At 40.5% G+C, this 19012-nt stretch overlaps 1 pseudogene; it reads right to left on the bottom strand.

Annotated features, from left to right (window-relative positions):
• The window catches only part of LOC137255257 (uncharacterized), a 285609-nt pseudogene that overhangs the window by 67641 nt on the left and 198956 nt on the right, over positions 1-19012 (bottom strand).

Here is a 19012-nt window from a genome sequence, read left to right on the forward strand (position 1 = left end):
CATCCATATAGCGACCTTTTTGTAAATAATCGACGCTGGACCAGATACTACAGTGATCAACGTCATGAGCATCGATCTACACAGTTGGGAACCAATGACATGCCAAGTCAGCGAGTCTGACCTCCCAATCCCGTTAATCGCCTCATACGACAAGCCTGCTCGCCTTTTGTGACTGAAGACCGATTCAAACCAATTTACTCTACTAGTAACAGTACCTGTAACGTCATCATAATCGTAAGCTACCAGACCTCTTAGTCCTACTCGGGCCATCAAATTAGTTGGAAATAAAATATACACAGGGAATGGCCAATCGGATGGCCCGTGTCTGTTTGTGCGGATCTGATCAGTTCACTTGAAAGTCAAGGTCACTTATGGCCGACAAGTGAGAAGGATTGTCAGCGGTTTGGGTGAAAAAGCTTGCTTACTGTCGAGAAAATGACATGTAGATGTTGCAATACGTTTTCCGAACCGCGGAATCCCGCAGCCGATCGAATCCAGCCCAACGCTGGTGCTGTCAACGTGGCTGGAATGAATAAACGAATTTTAAAGGTGAGTTTTCGCCGTATTTGGTGATCCATGATTTTGGCGTGAAATAGCGGAGGTAATTGTTTTCGATGATTCCTGGCGTATAACTTTTGATCCGATTGTGACCATTTATAGATCATTTTGTAGGGAAATCATCTGGCTTTCGATCCGTTGGCGTCGACAGGGCCTTAAAATAGTTTACGCGATGACATGTAACTTTGAACGAACAGGGGGTGGTTTCTTTGTTACATCCCTTTCCTTTTATATAGTACTAGGGTAGGGTCTATACATATATGTCTTTCGAGCGCTGTTTCTAAGCAATTTATGTCCCTGTGGTGTGGAGTTAAATCATTGCACCAAGTTTCATACTACACGTGAACACACTTCACACTAACTGTATTGCTTCTAAAGTAATCCCATCCGGAGAGGAGTTCCCGGGTAATTTCTTTGTGATATTTGTGCAATTTAGTGATTCTCGACATTGATTGGTCGATGGTAAATTTTTAAACTAGTGGGCACAAGAAAGTGAACACTCTAATTAATGATCGATAAAATCGACGCAAAAAACATTCAGTCATTATGGAACATGGTGAATCGACTGTTGGCTGTAAGAAAACACTCTTAGCCAATTTTGCACCACGTGAACAGTTCAGAGTCCTGGCAATATGGGTCTTCCTGTCGCCCATCTGCTTCATAACCTCTCTCCTCTCTTTCTCTTCCGCTGTTAACAATGGCATAACTTCGGTGGTTTTGTACCACCGTAATGAAACGACACATACACTTACCAAGTCTGGATTGCTAAAGGGTGAGGTTAATATGCTGACACCAAAAAGAAACTTCACAAAATGTAATTTTTAAAAATAATGAATGATTTTTCTCTGATGATACATCTATGTATCAGAAATGGGATCCCTATCTGTCGACTCTAGAAAAACGTTAGCAAAACCCACTCAAACCCATCCATTCGTCGTGCCAAGTCAGGTTTTGCACGTGCAGTCGATCACGTGATCTTCGCATCGAATTTTTCGTCACTTGCACGTGATTGCATTTCTGCCAGATAGACGAACCAGATCTGAGATGTTTAGAGGTCGACTGTCCTCATAGACCATTCGAAATCGGTGCGGGGTGCCAATCTCTATTCTCGACGTCCATATCGTGGGTCAATATTGACGCCGTTTCATCAATGTCAACGTCAACGTCAACGTCAACGTCAACGTCTGCTGTGGGAACAAAGTCACCTCCGATGGACCCAGAGAGACTGGAATCGAGTCGTCTTTAGCGATGATTCGCGGATGACAGGCATAGAGTCTGGAGACGACGTTGTGAACGGTATGTCCAATGTTGTGTACAGGAAGTCGACAGATTCGGTCGCTGAAGTTGCATGGTGTGAGATGCTTTCTGTGGGAACAACCGTTCCCGACTTCTGGTCATTCGTAGAAACCTCTTAGGTGCTGCTTACCGCGACCATGTGGTCACCCCTAAACTCGCTCCTTTCATGGCGGCTCATGGCCCAGGTCTACAGTTCCAGCATGATAATGCTCGGCCGCATACCGCGATGTTGACACGAAATTTCCTTCAAAACGCTGGAATCAACGTCATGGACTGGCCATCGAGGTCCCCTGACCTTAATCCAATAGAGCACGTTCTGGATGCACTTGGGAGAAGGCTTCGTGGTCTTAGGAACCAACCTCAGAATTTGCAGGAACTTGGCGCTGCTTTGCAAGAGAAATGGCGCAGAATCCCCAACCACGTGTTCACAAGCATTAGGGAGTCGACGAGGAGACGGTGTTTGGCAGTGGTGAATGCGCGGGGCAGCCATACACAATATTGCACAGAGAAATTTCGAATTTTTATTCTTGTGACTTGACATTCTGTATACCCATGTTTCGGAACGGCGGTGTAGCCTAATGGAACTGATTGTGACACTGTCAGTGTATCGAGTACATCACACAGATCTCGGAAATGAAATCATAACAATTTAACCATCTTACCATCTCTTGTTCTTTTATAGTGCCCTGAAGATAGAATGTGAAGTTTCTTCTTTTTTTTGTCTAAATATATTGCTTTGAAATCAGGCCTTGCCTTGAGGTTTTCAATGTGCCATTGAGAAGTCGGTCTCTGTTCAGTGGCAAATATTGGTGGGATGCTGGATGTACTGGATGACATATGTACAGACTATGTCCAACAATATTCCAGCATATGTAAAGACTTTGTCCTTCAGTGTCACAAAGTTGTACGATTCGTCGTCGTAAGAGGCGTGATGAAGTTGTTGTAACCAGACTTCGTCTTGGTCACTACGCACTTAAAGCGTACGCAAGTATTGTTGATGAAGAACTTTCTAACTTAAGACAAAGCGCCGTGCTCGAGCAAAACGATACATTTCCCTCCCTGGAACATTGGGTCCCAACATCCTATACCGTTCAATCCAAAGGGCTATACTAGATTACGCTACTGCATCAGGCAAATATGAGAGAACCTAAGCATATGTCGTCCAGTAGAAACATCAAACCAAATATATGTATTGCTGTTAAACGTTTCTTTCTCAGTATGCTTTTCTGCTTTTTCATTGAACGAGCACCATGTTTCTCTCTCTCTGTCTGTGTGTGTGTGTGTGTGTGTGTGTGTGTGTGTTTATCTTTTTGTTGTTGTTGTTGTTGTAGGACTGCAACTGAGAAGCCAGTAACAATAACATCGCATTGGCTGATGAGATAGGAGCGTTAGCAAATGAACCTGCCATGTGAACAAAAGTGAGTGAGTGAGTTTAGTTTTACGTCGCACTCAGCAATATTTCAGCCATATGGCGGCAGTCAGTAAATAATCCAGTCTGGACCAGACACTCCAGAGATCAACAACATGAGGATCGATCTGCGCAATTGGGAACCGATGATATGTGTCTGTGCGTGCGTGCGTGCGTGCGTGCGTGCGTGTAATAGATGGGTCCAATAATCACTCTTGATTGAAGGCTTGGGTCTTTTGACATAGATAGCTGTGTGGAGATTCGCGATTTTTAAGTCTTTGAGTCTTTGAGGCTGGTTGTTAGGGTTGTGATCCTGTCTCGCTGGCTGTGGACCATGAAAAATGTCGTAATTTGTACATTAAACCCTTTTAAACCTTTTCGATGTCACAAAAGATGACATAAGATATTATTGATAACACAATTTTCATATTTGTTACTAATATTTCCGATCAATGATATTTCCGGTTATCGATCATTTTAGCCAGGCTTTGTAAACAGTATAGTCAATGCAGCTGAATGTGCTTAAAACACTATGGACACTGAATCAAGCAAAGGTGAAACTGAAGAATTTGACACCTGGAACATATCGGTATTGACACCTGGAACATATAGGTAAAAAATGAAAATCTGGGGTCATCTGACAAGAGCGCAACAAAATATGTTCAATTAAAATATGCCGATTTATTAAAGCTTGAAAATGAACACAAGTATATTTCCAAAGTATTAATACCGGACAAAATAAACAAAACACTCTTTCCATATGAAAAGCAACATACAAATTATCCAGATATTTACAAAGGAACATCTCTCTTGTGTCTACTAAGTGAAATTTATACACCAATATCATAAATTCAAACTTAATTCGGCTCTGTTCTGTAATGGATCACAATTCAAATGACATCAATTGTACAAAACTGTCAACATTATGTCGACAGAATAAAAAACATGAAAAAACAAATACAAATATATACGCAAAAATCAAAACAGCGGACAAAATATACACCAATTATTTACCGATGAAAAGCATCAAACAAGATCTAGATAAGTAATCAAGATATGTACAGAAGAATTAAAATGTAAGTAAGTAAAATGTACACACCACTATCAAATAACAAGAACTCAACTGGTTTTATTCTGCAAAGGATCACACATTATAAATTGAATTCACTGACATTTGTTTGCGCAAATCGTTTGAGATTAAACCTGACTCAAATACTTTCTGTAAGTATACGAATATCATGTCTTGACTGAAGGATGAAGATCAGTCTGTGAGACACGGATTCGGGTGTATATTTGCTGGGCCCACCATCTTCTTGGAATGAGTTTTGGTAATCTTTTGGTGAATTGCTAGTGCAGCTCACATTCTGGCCCAATGTGTGGCATTATTTCCTTTGTCACTCATACATAGGAATTCGTACCAACAATAATTTTATGATGCCAAGATAATAAATTTATCTAGGGTAAATACGGTAGTCAAAGCCGACCATCGTGGATGCATGTGTTGCAAGAGAAGTCGTGCTTGTTTCGTCACTTGGTAAAAGGTTACAAGGTGAGTTGAAGAAATTGTTTCGTCACTCAAAATATGCGCGTTGCCATGCGGGTTGCTTTCCTTGGTTTCTGTCCATTTGTCCCGTGATCCGTTAACCCATGTCCTTATCCCCAACCAATTTTGCAACCAACATCTCAGATTCCAGTCAGTACTTCCGTCAGTACTTCAGGCTAATACCTTATATCTGTCAGATAGTTTCGAGTATGAGTCTAGTTCTCGTATTATAGTGAAGGGGGATCTGAAGAAACATATTGCTTTCTGGAGACAAAGTTCCGCTTAGGGTTACATTTTGCATAGGATGTGGTTATGTTACTCCATTTGTTACTCCCACATAGTCAGCACCTCAGCCATATAGTGAAAGCAACAATTATATTAATGAATATCTCACAAAAGACAGAGACATCACAGCATGAATAGACAATTTCCTTTCGTAAAAAGAAGAAGTTCAAATAATAAGAATTTGTCATGAACACGCACAACAATAGTATTTTAATACGAGTACGAGCAATTGACCACCAGCAACCAAGCCCAGGTGGCCTTAATCTGGATCATATGGATCATATGATCATAAGAACTTCAGTTTCCTGCAGATATCCCCTGCAGTACTTGGGCCATCACGTTAGTTAGTGATAGGTGTACACAATACTAGCCATTAATAATACATTTGTGATGTATTTGTGAAAAATAAACAATCGAACAAGCAATAAAACATCAGTGATTGATTTTAGAGATCAGCAGCATGAGCATCGATCTACGCAAATGGGATACAATGACTGGTGTCAACCCAGTCAACGAGCCTGACCTGACCACCCCGATCCCTTTAGTCGCCTCTTATCACAAGCGGGGTCTTCACGGGTCAGCAATAAAATATTAAGAGAATAAAAGGAAAATAGAATATTCAAAGGTCTCAAACATTTAAATGGACATTTGGGATATTTACAAAGTATATACATGTAATGTTTATCACGATATTCAACAGAAACAGTATCCCACTGTACAGATGGAATGTAGGTGAAAAATTGTACACTGGACATCATCGTTTGACTCCGATACGTATTGATTAGCCAATCACCTATGCATATGGAAATGAAGTTTTTTAATTTTTAAATTGTGACAACCACGGGTATGAGTGTACGGTTTGGTGACTGTAATGAATATACAGCACAATCTAGAAATGCCACTGAGAAAATACAACATATATTACATTTCACCCCCTTCCAAATGGCGCTCTACATTTACATTTATCAGTGGGATACAAAAAGTCCTTATCCTAGACTACCTGTTGTCTGATTTCCATTATTGTAGAAGCTATGGTGTTTAAATGGGTTAAACTGTATACTTTGTGTCCTGGCGATCAGTGGCTTCAGAATGTGGGTTGTGGGTGTGGACTCAACCCAACAAAAGTACCTGAATCTGTACATTACTGTAAAGTAGTTACCACAAATATATCAAGCGTAATATTTAGAGAATGTTTACTGTAAAGCGAACACAGGAGATAGAGACTGACTAATGCAAGGATGACACACAATGATGATTTATCTCTTTTCGGAGTAGCTCAGTTATACTACTCTTCAGGTGTCAAAATAACATGCTACATATATGCTTGTGCAGTGTTAGCTATGCATCAGTAATACACATGTTAAGGCACTGTGTTCACAACGTTCAAACTCTAGTTAACAGTCCGTGAGTTATGTTCTCTTCAGTCCAGTGCAACTATTCACACGGTGAAGAGGACCTCAGAATATTCACAATGTGATCGTTGAACCATTTCTTTGCAATAATGACATATATCTCTAATCCCTTTGGACTCTGGCCAAATTGTTTCAAGGAAAGAAGGTGTTTCACTATAGACACGTTGCCTCCCTCACATGCCAACATCAAACAATCACTGTTGTAGTCATCAGTAAGTGACAGATCAGCTCCCTCGGAAACAAGAAGATAATATACATGATAGTGTCCTCTTGCAACTGCCATCATAACAGCTGATCGATTCTTAAACCCGCCTTTCCTGTTGATATCAAAGGTTTTCAAGGAAAGAAGGTGTTTCGTTATGGACACGTTACCTCCCTCACATGCCAACATCAAGCAGTCACTGTTGTATTTATCAGTCAGTGACAGATCAGCTCCCTCTGACACAAGAAGATTATATACATCATAGTGTCCTCTTGCAACTGCCATCATAACAGCTGACTGATTCTGAGACCCACCTTTTCTGTTGATATCAAAGGGTTTCAAAGCAAGAAAGTGTTTCACTATAGACACGTTGCCTCCCTCACATGCCAACATCAAGCAGTCACTGTTGTATCTATCAGTCAGTGACAGATCAGCTCCCTCTGACACAAGAAGATTATATACATCATAGTGTCCTCTTGCGGCAGCCATCATGACAGCTGATTGATTCTCAGACCCGCCTTTCCTGTTGATATCAAAGGTTTTCAAGGAAAGAAGGTGTTTCACTATAGACACGTTATCCCTCGCACATGCCAACATCAAGCAGTCACTGTTGTCGTCATCAGTCAGGGACAGATCAGCTCCCTCCAACACAAGAAGATTATATACATGATAGTGTCCTGTTGAAGCTGCCATCATAACAGCTGATCGATTCTGAAACCCGCCTTTCCTGTTGATATCAAAGTTTTTCAAGGAAAGAAGGTGTTTAACTATGGACACGTTAACTCCCTCACATGCCAACATTAAGCAGTCACTGTTATACCAATCAGTCAGTGACAGATCAGCTCCCTCTGACACAAGGAGATTACATACATCATAGTGTCCTCCTGCAGCTGCCATCATAACAGCTGATTGGTTCTCAAACCCACCTTTCCTGTTGATATCAAAGGTTTTCAAGGAGAGAAGGTGTTTCACTATAGACATGCTACCTCTAGCAGATGCCAACATCAAGCAGTCACTGTTGTATTTATCAGTCAGTGACAGATCAGCTCCCTCTGACACAAGAAGATTATATACATCATAGTGTCCTCTTCCAACTGCAATCATAACAGCTGATCGATTCTGAAACCCACCTTTCCTGTTGATATCAAATATGTTTAAGGACAGAAGGTGTTTTGCTATAGACACGTTGCCTCCCTCACATGCCAACATCAAGCAGTCACTGTTGTAGTCATCTGTCAGTGACAGATCAGCTCCCTCCGACACAAGAAGATAGTATACATCATAGTGTCCTCTTGCAACAGCCATCATGACAGCTGATGCATTCCAAAATCCACCTCTCCTGTTGATATCAAATCGCTTCAAGTAAAGAAGGTGTTTCACTATACACACGTTGCCTCCCTCACATGCCACCATTAAGCAGTCTCTCTTGTATCTGTCAGTCAGAGACAGATCAGCTCCCTCTGACACAAGAAGATTATATACATCATAGTGTCCTCTTACCGCTGCCATCATAACAGCTGATAGATTCTCAGACCCGCCTTTCCTGTTGATATCAAAGGTTTTCAAGGAAAGAATGTGTTTCACTATGGACATGTTACCTCCTTCACATGCCAACATCAAGCAGTCACTGTTGTATTTATCAGTAAGTGACAGATCAGCTCCCTCCAACAAAAGAAGATTATATACATCATAGTGTCCTTTTCCAGCTGCAATCATAACAGCTGATCGATTCTCAAACCCACCTTTCCTCTTCAGATCAACTGTTTTAAAGAAAAGAAGGTGTTTCACTATACACACGTTACCTCTTTCGCATGCCAACATCAAGCAGTCACTGTTGTATCTATCAGTCAGTGACAGATCAGCTCCCTCTGACACAAGAAGAGTATATACATCATAGTGTCCTCTTGCGGCAGCCATCATGACAGCTGATTGATTCTCAGACCCGCCTTTCCTGTTGATATCAAAGGTTTTCAAGGAAAGAAGGTGTTTCACTATATACTTGTTACCACCCTCACATGCCAACATCAAGCAGTCACTGTTGTAGTTATCAGTCAGTGACAGATCAGCTCCCTCTGACACAAGAAGAGTATATACATCATAGTGTCCTCTTAGAGCTGCCATCATAACAGCTGATCGATTCTTAAACCCGCCTTTCCTGTTGATATCAAAGGTTTTCAAGGAAAGAAGGTGCTTGACTGTGGACACGTTACCTCCTTCACAAGCAAACATCAAGCAGTCACTGTTGTATTTATCAGTCAGTGACAGATCAGCTCCCTCTGACACAAGAAGATTATATACATCATAGTGTCCTCCTGCAGCTGCCATCATAACAGCTGATTGATTCCGAAACCCACCTTTCCTGTTGATATCAAAGTATTTCAAGGAAAGAAGGTGTTTCACTATGGACACGTTACCTCTCTCACATGCCAACATCAAGCAGTCATTGTTGTATTTATCAGTAAGTGACAGATCAGCTCCCTCCGACACAAGAAGATTATATACATCATAGTGTCCTCCTGCAGCTGCCATCATAACAGCTGATTGATTCCGAAACCCACCTTTCCTGTTGATATCAAAGTATTTCAAGGAAAGAAGGTGTTTCACTATGGACATGTTACCTCCCTCACATGCCAACATCAAGCAGTCACTGTTGTATTTATCAGTCAGTGACAGATCAGCTTTCTCCGACACAAGAAGATTATAAAGATCATGGTGTCCTCTTCCAGCTGCAATCATCAGTGATGTTTGTTCCTTCCATCCTCCTCGCATGTCTACGGTTATGTTTTCACATGTCAGTAAATACTCTATAACTGATACGTGACCTTTCATGCATCCTATGTGAAGTGGGTTCATTTTGACATACATTTTTGTTAGGTCTGCTTTGTGTGTAACAAGAAGTTTGAGGATTTCCACTTGACCTGACTCTGCGCATAAAATGGCGGGGGTGTTTCCATCTTCATCAGCGACATTGGTCAGATGTGGATAATGTTTAAGAAGACCTCTTACTATATCTTCGCTTCCTGATTTACATAAATGATGAAGACAGTTGCAGTGTCGATTGTCTGTGGCTGAAACATCAGCTCCTTCTTTCAGTAGGAAGTTGAACACATCCAGCTGTCCTGCCTCAGCAGCAATCATCAGCAGTGTTTTATGGTCCTTTGTTCTGTGATCTATATCAAATCTGTCACGCTGTTTGAGTACGGCAGAAAGACGTTGAAAATGCTGGAGACTGCCAGTCTGTATACAGCCTATGATGCTACCGTAGAAGTCAGTGACAACAGAATTTGAAAAGTCTGTCTCTCTGCACATCAGTGACACTAAGTGTTCAAACAGTGAATGGTTAGTTGAAAGTGAGACCCAATAAAGAAAGGATTCACCGGAGCTCCTGTCTTTTCTGTGAACAACATCTGGCAGGTCTGACTTAATTTGTGCCAAGAAGGAGGAGGATAGTTTGTCGTCACTAAATATAGGGTGACCGACTGTCCATCTAAAACACCCTTCTCGGACACCTTGCACCAGTCTGGTAATCACTAATGGATGTAGGTTTGAAGTGATGTAGATCATGTTTGTGACATCATCGGTGTGGCTTGACTGAAAGCCATCATCCTTGTTAAGTCTGACTCTTTCATACAGAAACTGCAGAGAGCAGTGTTCCAGTAACAACACTTCATTGAGATGGCCCAAAGCACATGCTGTGGCGTCGTGAATGGATGGATGGGAGAAGGAGGCTATATGATTCTCCATTGTACAGTAGGTGCCGGTAAAGTTCCTGATTTCCTTCCCGATGTCTGTACGAGTGCAGAATGCTATCTCCTCCTTTACAACCTGAAACAATGCTGCACATTGTGTCCCCGAATTGAAAGAGACAAGATCCACCTTTCCCCCACACAGGACGAGGAGAACGAGAGCTGCCGATCTGCTGCTACCTTCACGGATTATGGTGTCAAGGTCATCTCTCAGATAGGTCACGGGCTTCAGAAAGAAGGTAGTAATATTGTGCATCTGGAGGGCTGGGTTGGTACAATAAAGTTGACAGATCAGCGGAAACCCAAACATGTTGTCTTGTAACTGTATAATTGTATTCTTGTCCTGACTGGAGATATCAAACATTTGATTTCTTTTCAAGAAGGAATTTAGTATAGACTCCCTTTCTTCAGTAGTAAGAGTATTTGTGGTCAAATCAATGACAGTCTCAGGTCTAAAGAGGTTTATTTTGTACTGATGAAGTTTGCTACATCCTTCATTCCAGTTGTATGTTCTAGATGTGAAGATGAAGCGAACTTTGTTGATTCTTTTCGCATTTGCATAAGACAAAGTCTCAGTTTTCTTTCTGTCTGCATTCAGTTTCTTCTGCTCTCTCTTTTTTTCGTCCTGTTCTTCCTTTTGGACTGAAATATTTACTAAAGCATCAGCCAGGACACTCAACACTTTCCTGATTTTCTGTAGATTGCGCGGAAATACTACAGAATCAAATATATCATCAAACACAATCAGCATGTGACACTGTCGCTGGATTATTGCATCTACTTGAACCTCTTCAATATTATCAACAAATAGAACATCATATTTCTTTTGCAGATATTTCTCACATATCTTGAGAGCAATGCTTGTTTTCCCATCGCCAGGAGCTCCACAAAGTGTCACATGGCTGTGTCTTTTCACGAGTTCTTTTGCTTTGTGTAGAGTGCCAATTTCCTGAAACACTTCATTGAGCTGCTTGATCCTTATGCTGAGCGATGCTGAAAACAATAACATCAGAGAACTAGAACACGTCTTTCCAAATATTGAAACATCAGAAGAATTGAGGTTTTATGAAAAATAGATGTGAACAATATCTGTACTGTAGATTTTCACATAAAGCTTGGGCAGTGGTTGGGAGAAAAGAAAAGGAAACTGACAGACATTTCAAACTATTCTTTCTCCAATAAAACAAGTAGCAACATCTATCTACAAAAGTAATGTTGCATAACAAGCTAACTTAAAGTAAACCGGTGCACAGAGATAGAAGACATGTTTTCGCTATAAGTGACCGTTCATCAACAGTTACCTTGTGACACACAGCCATGATGTCTGGCATTCGCCTCTGAAGTTTCAGATAGGGTGAACAGATTATCATGAGATACTGAGCAGTCTGGAACGAGAAACAACATTTGAATGAGGTGGCATGGGCAGGTGACAGTGGGATACTGAACTACCTGGGACAATACAATAACACTGAAGAACTCGGACAGTTGACACTGCGGTACAGAGCAGCCTGTAACTAAAACCTAATTAAATTCTGGTAAACAAAACAACATTGAAGGACTGGGACAGATATTACTGAGATACTGAACGACCCGGAGCAAACTCATACGTAGTGGAGGAAATAATTGAAAACAGTATATGAAAATGAGCTGGAATTTTTCCAAAAGTATGCGTTAACATTTTGGAAAATGCTTCCAGTAAATTTTGATCAATCAAAGCGATGGACGGATTGACTAGGAACAATACCGCATGGCATAAGCTCAAACTGACAAAAAGCACCCATGTGTGCATTTACATACAAACGGCTGGGATGAAACAAGGAAAACCGTTGAAAAAAAATCATTGAAGTAAATATACAGTGGAGGACGAGGTCAAGTATTACTGAAATACTGAACATTAAATTACAAGAAAACAACTTTGAAGGACGTGGACAGATATGACTGAGATACTGAACAGCCTGGAGCAAGCACATACGAAGTGGAGGTAATATTTAAAAACAAATATATAAAAATGAGGTGATTATTTTGTATGCTTTGACTTTTTGGAAAATGTTTATGTTAATTTTGGATTAATCAGAGCTATGGACGGATTGAGCTCAAACTGACAAAAAACAGCCATGTGTGCATTTAAATACAAACAGCCTGGAAGAAACAAGGAAAACCGTTGAAGAAAATCATTGGAGTAAATATACAGTCTGTGTGAACACTATTCACATGTGAAGAAGCTAATCGTCCATGCTTCACATGTGAATCAGGTGTCAGTCTCTCAAGGTAGTCCGGCCACTGCACTCTCTTGTGTTGAGGAAGGGTTGGATTGTCTCGCCTTGCTGTTTACCCGTGTCTGTTATATATTTCAGGATTTTCTGATGGCAACAGTGATTTCATGTCAATAAAGGCTACCCTGTGAATTTTGTCCTTCAATGTCTGTCTCACGTGAAAGCTTGTGGTATGATGGCACTAAAGTTCAGTAGCTGATTTACTAGCCTGTCTGCTTTAACCAGTATGCTGGGAGAGTGGGTATGTCCAGTTGTGGTGTGGTTAAGTGGCTACGGTACGGAATAAGCATATCAGTCCATATATCAAAGTGACTAAACGGTAACATACCTTGCACACTGTCTGACGGGGCCAGCGGTGTGATAACAGTTGGCTGCAGCTGAGGGGTGGTAGCAGTGGTGTTGGCTGCAGCAGCTGGAGGCTGCTCTGGCTGGAAGGCCTGATTGACCTGGGGGACAGCGCTCCTGCAGGTAGCGCTCCTGGGGTCTGCACCAGAATCGTCTGCCTCCTCCGTCTGTAGCTTGGCCGCCTTCGCCTGTCCGTGCTTCGCAGCTGCGTTCCTCTTTGGTGGCATGGTGATGCCAAGCACGTGGCGTGAGACCTACAGTACTAATACAGGAGAGAAAATGACTTTGAAAGCGATCGAGTGTAAAAGTACGGCCTATAGATGCAACAGAGGAAAGTTCATGCAGGAATTCAACGGGAACTTAAGTTAAATCTGAAAGCGACATGCAAAGAATAGAAAAGAAGTGGAAGTGCTGTATGCCTGCCAAAGTGCCATCAGCCAAAATGTACTAGTAGTTTTTTATGCATGGATAGTAAAACAACACATGACCACAGTACACAGGATGGTTGATCTATGCAGGGGAAAACGAGAGTTCAAAGTTATAAAAAAGGAATTGTAAATTCTGCCAATAAACCCGTTTAGCTAATTCATTCTAAATGACATTACTCCTTCTATTACCGCTACAGTATCTGTTGATGGTACGGCCACATCACTTTCTCGTTGAGGAGAGGTTTGAGTATCTCCCCTGCTGTTGACTCCACTCTGTTAAAGCAGTGCTTGTGCTTGTGATGGCGACAACGTGGATTGAATGTCCAAGTGCTGGTTTGCTTCAATAACAGATTGAGTGCCTGTTTCTGATCCGGCCATCCAGTGTTGGTGCCGATGGGGATTGTATGCACTCTGTCACATCTCGAGTGTTTGTCAGTGGTTCAATTTCAATTTTTCACCAGACCATTCTGTAAATATTGATAATATATTGCCATTAAAAGTTAAAAGTACAATCCTTATGACCAGAAATAAACGGACATGATAAGGTTGATTCTTCTCAAACTCAGAAAGTCAGATACGTCAGAAAGGTTTACACTTGAAGGTAATAATGGTCAAATTGTAAACTCATGCAAGATTAAAATCGGAAAGATTTAAAAAAAACATATATGGTGATGTCCAGGAGTATGCTATTTTGTTTCATTTTCAACCACCAAGTGACACGTGAAGGTGTAGAATAGGCCTTCAACAACCCATGCTTGCCATAAACGGCAACTATGCTTGTAGTAAGAGGCGACTAATGGAATCGGTTGGTCAGACTCGTTGACTTGGTTGACACATGTCATCGGTTTCAAATTGAGCCTGCCGATGCTGTTGATCACTGGATTGCCTGGTCCAAACGCGATTATTTGCAGACCGCCACCATACAGCTGGAATACTGCTGAATGACAAAATTCACTCACTCATTTCAACCACCAAGTGGACAATTGACAAACTTGAGTAGGGTTAGCAAAGGCAGCTAAAGAACTTGCAAGTTTGACAATGCGTAGACCATCAGCATGGCAAAGTCAGGTGTGGATATGCACCAGCTGCCACATAGTTTCAAAAATCATAAATTCAACTCAAGGAGATTTCCAGACTTGAAAATAAAAAAACTACAAAGACAACAAAAGACAAAACAAAACTAAAAAACAAACACAAAAGGCATTGTGGAAAAAATGACAAAAGACAACCATCTTGCAAAGACATATGTAGCTACTGATAGGCTACCTTATAAAAATGCTTTGAAAAATTAAATTTTTTCAGTAAGTTTTTTGTTGGGAACAACCCTCAGCATAGAATGAACAGTTTTATATGGAGGCACTTATCAGAGATTACTTAGAAGTGTGTGAGGTGGCTTCATCAACACAGGTGTTAGGTCACTGCCAACAGTGCCTGAAGCCTGTACTCAAGACTGAACAATAACATCAAGATAAACCCCAAAGCACTGAGCATGAAACAACATTAAACATGACCAACTTACAGAGATACTGTCATTATGTACGCCCACTCTACCCGTCCATATAACCAGGAAGTGACCAATGTTCAACTTGCACGTCTACTAAAGTGGAAGAAGGGGGAGAACCCTTACAGTAATAGTCTATTATATACTTTTCAAAAATAAAAGAAACTTGACATAGAAAAAAATGAATTTTGGGAAAATATCTGATACAAACCAATCCACACTACATCCCAACATGTGAGGGAATGGATGCCGAAGATAAAACATCCTCAAATTCGGTATCACCCTGAGCTGAAGTCTATGACTGTAGGCTTTAAACAGCCATTTCAATGGTACTACATATGCATTGCTTTAAGCCACCATGGATGACAAGAGAATGAAAAGCTGACATAAGCTCAAAGACACCATGCCATCGGCCGTTTACAAGGACTGGCATCGCAGCATAAGGTGGCAAGGCACTTTAGTGTGTCATGACGGACTATCTGAAACCTTTCGACACGATACAATAATACTCAGAGTGTTAATGACAGACTCAGGTCAGGTCGACCTAGATTTGGCATCTCTGCCCAGGATCGCTACTTTCAGTTGAAACATCTTCGTACATCGGACTGCCCCGAATCTCTTACTAGACAGTGTGCAGTTTGGCTGCCAGAAGACCAGTTCAACGTCAAGTTGTTCCCTTCATCAACGTCAACGAATATTCGATCATGACAATACTCGGCTTAATGCTGCACGTGTTTGACAGAATTTCCACCAGCAAAACAATGTTCAGGTGTTATATTGGCCTTCTCGATTACCTGATTTGTACATTACCCCAGTGAACATCTATGGGATACTGTTGATTGACACTTTCGCCATCATAATCCGCCAACTCAGACAATACAAGAACTGCTCAAATACTTCAGCAAGACTGTCAAAACATTTCGCAGCATAAAGATTTGTTTGTAAATATAAATACTGTCGTTAAACATCACACACCCATTACTATAGACTTATTGTTGTTTGGTCATTCTGTCACCTCATGAAAACGAACTATTACTTGAACAATGCTAAATACGACAACACAGCTTTCTTTTTAGTGATATCTTTATTAGCGCAGTAGAGTTCAACAGACTTCACATTGTGGAAGCAAGAGAAAAGCGTTTTAGGTTGATGCCTATTTTCTATTCACTCGTAGCAAGTGCAGTCTCGTCATTCGTTTCACATTAATTCATTTCATATCACTAGGATCTGTTGGTAAACCTATTCTGAAAACGTCTACTTTTAAACAGGCTTTTTCAGTGTGTCTTGATAGTGCTTGATGGCCATTCATTCTGCTCATCAAAAGCTGTCTCCTGGCCTTTAATATTTGAAAGTGTTTATGCTTGTGCACTAAGAATAGCCCATTCATACATTCTGATTGCATCATTAAGTCTTACAACACTTGGATGAGAAAGATTTTCGAATTTACACATTTCCTCCCAATCATCTTCTGGTGCCTGTTGACACCCCAAAACACGACAATCCTCACTATAATCAAACCCCATAAGATCATCTCTCCACCCATGGCATAACAATTTGCGCATCACTTGCCACACCATTGTTTTAGCTTTTAGCTAGCTTCTATGAGGGGCATATTGTAAACGACTGGAATACCCACATCCTAATAAACTCCCGGGAAACGTAAATCTGGATTTGTGTTCATTTCTAATTCACTTTTTTAATTTATGCGCACACCGGACGTTCTCATTATTGACACGTTCATTTAGCAGTCGTATGGAATTGGGTGCTCATTCCTTTTAAAAACAAACTTTCTCAACTTTTCACAACTGTCATCAAAAGTCACGCCACACCCAGTTGTCACGCACCACCAAGTCTTTAAATATATTTGATTCAAAACCGGTCATAAAAAGAAAATATCAAAAGAAAATGTAATTCATCTTCTATAACGTATAAATTAGAAAGTGTACGTAATCTATGTTCTATGTTCACAACCATATATCTGCCTCTTTCAATCAACCAAACATGAGAAGAAAATCTCAATCGTGCCACTGCATTTCTGAACCTTTCTACTTTAACACAGGATAGATACAGCTCAATGACTATGGCATTTTCAAACGGTGGACAATGCATGCATTTATTTGATAAGAACATCCTCACTCGCCATGTTTGAATATACATTTCTGTTTGTCTTGTCGTTAAGGGTTGTTTGAATAATGTAGGTGATATTGTGCATTCCACGTAATCTAACAATTAACAGAACATAGAAAGCTTTCTTCAGCATTTGCTGCCCAGTTAGGGTGTCCTTTTATCTTATAACATCATCATCTTATAATACTTCTTGGGAAGCCGATGTGAAGGCATAATCAGCAGTCTTAGCCAGTATTTAATAAGTTTACTGCTTGCAAGTATGTGAATTGTATACCTGCCGCATTCACCACAAATCACTGCGATAATAGTGTTGATTTAAACTCCCAGAAAGTTTGTGCATGCAATACAAATTCATTTTTTCAATTTCGTCAAATTTCGGTTCCTTATGATAGAACTGGATTTACTTTGGCACCAAATGTTTTGAAGAATGAAGAGTAGCTAACATTACCATGAACACTCAAATGTTTCATAATTTTAATTAATGCCTTTTGTCCCAATAAAGCTGTATATTTTACATGTATTGTCCATGGCAGACCACTGGTGAAATATAATCCCAAATATTTATAACAACCAACACATCTCGGCTTCATACATTTACATAAGCAGTTTTTCCTGAGTATTGAATAGAAGCCAGAGGTTATTTTCGTTGTATTAAATCAAAAGCTTTTTTAAAATCCACAAATAATGCATAGTATTTCCCTCTTTACAGTTCAAATACCTTTATATAATTCTTTGTAGTATGAACATATTATCTACTGTCGTATACCTCTGTCTGAAGCCAGCTTGAGCTTCGCTGATCTTATCCACTGAGTCTCCCTAGTTGAAAAGTCTTTTATGTACTATAGAAGTGAAAGTTTTATTAAATATCGACAGTAGTGTTATGTCTCTGTAGTTACTTGGCTTATTCATGATACTTTGTGTATGGAAAACGACTATTATGCCAACTGCCCAACATTTGGGGAACGTACCATTTTCTAATATCAAGTTAAAGAGCAATAACGGAACGATGAGATCTGCAGAGTATTTCAAGAAATCAGTTATTATGTTATCAAATCCTGGTGATTTCTTACAATTCATTACATCGGTTTGATTCTAATCTTTCACATTCAGAGTCAAACCTGTTATCAGTTGTTCTTGTGGCTTCTTCTTGGCCAACATTAAGTCCTTTGGCGTGTCCCATAATACTATGAGTTGGTCACGAATGAATGGCCAGGCAATCTCACATTCCTGAAGTAAATAATTTCGCCTTCTGTCTTGCCCTTTCTGCAATGTAGTCTGTCTGATAGTCCCTGAACCACATAGTTTCTGTCTGGCCCTTCCTGCAATACTAAAGTCCTGAACGAAACAAGTCATGATTCCCTTGGGTCTGAATTTCCCATCTCACAGGAGCTCCTTTTCAATTTAAATCTGTTTATTACAATTACAAATATTCAGACTACAAGGACTAGTCTGTCGACTGGAATGCAGGAGCTAACTGTACACTATGACGGCGGGTCACATGATCACAACTTTGTTCCTCACTTCCTGTTCCTAACACGCGTATTTTTCACTATTGTTGACTTTAGAAAACACTCATTTTCAAGATACGTGTTAATATGTGTTTTATAAATGATTTGATTTCAGAGTAGTATACTCTACATCCCCTTTCAGTGGAATGGTAATGTTAGACGGTGTGGCGTACTTTTCGATCACAAGAGCTGGGCCACTAGACATAGAACGGCATGATTGATGCACTGGAAACCAAACAATAACACTAAGATTGTAGTCGACAGAAACAGTCCTATACTAAGCAGTTCAAAACAGTAATATCAGTAAATATGAACAACTTACAATGAAACCCGACTGTGTCAGTGTGTGCGGCAGTCCTCCCGTCCACACAACCGGGAAG

Source organism: Haliotis asinina, chromosome 11 (genome assembly GCF_037392515.1).
Source record: "Haliotis asinina isolate JCU_RB_2024 chromosome 11, JCU_Hal_asi_v2, whole genome shotgun sequence".
Classification (NCBI taxonomy): domain Eukaryota; kingdom Metazoa; phylum Mollusca; class Gastropoda; order Lepetellida; family Haliotidae; genus Haliotis; species Haliotis asinina.